The sequence below is a fragment of the Amphiprion ocellaris genome, chromosome 14 (genome assembly GCF_022539595.1).
Source record: "Amphiprion ocellaris isolate individual 3 ecotype Okinawa chromosome 14, ASM2253959v1, whole genome shotgun sequence".
NCBI classification, from domain to species: Eukaryota; Metazoa; Chordata; class Actinopteri; family Pomacentridae; genus Amphiprion; species Amphiprion ocellaris.
Genome location: NC_072779.1, coordinates 19,262,634 through 19,262,924, shown reverse-complemented (window position 1 = coordinate 19,262,924; position 291 = coordinate 19,262,634).

Below are 291 nucleotides of genomic sequence, written 5' to 3'. Positions count from 1 at the left end.
AAAGTTGGATTTGCCTTTAATGATGTTCAAATCTTTGAGTGTTTTGTTGATGTTTGTTTCTAAATGTTTTTTGACACTCTGTCCCAAAGAACTTTCTACGGCTCACAAGCTGCAACAATTCACACATTATCAACTATCTTTCTGACTAAACTAAGATAAAAAGTGAAAAACCGCCTGATTTCTGCATCATGAATGTAAATCTTTTTGGTTTTTATGACGTTAAACTAAATATATTTGGGTTTGACATTTTATAAACCAAAACAAGAAATTAATTACTGGAGAAAACAATCA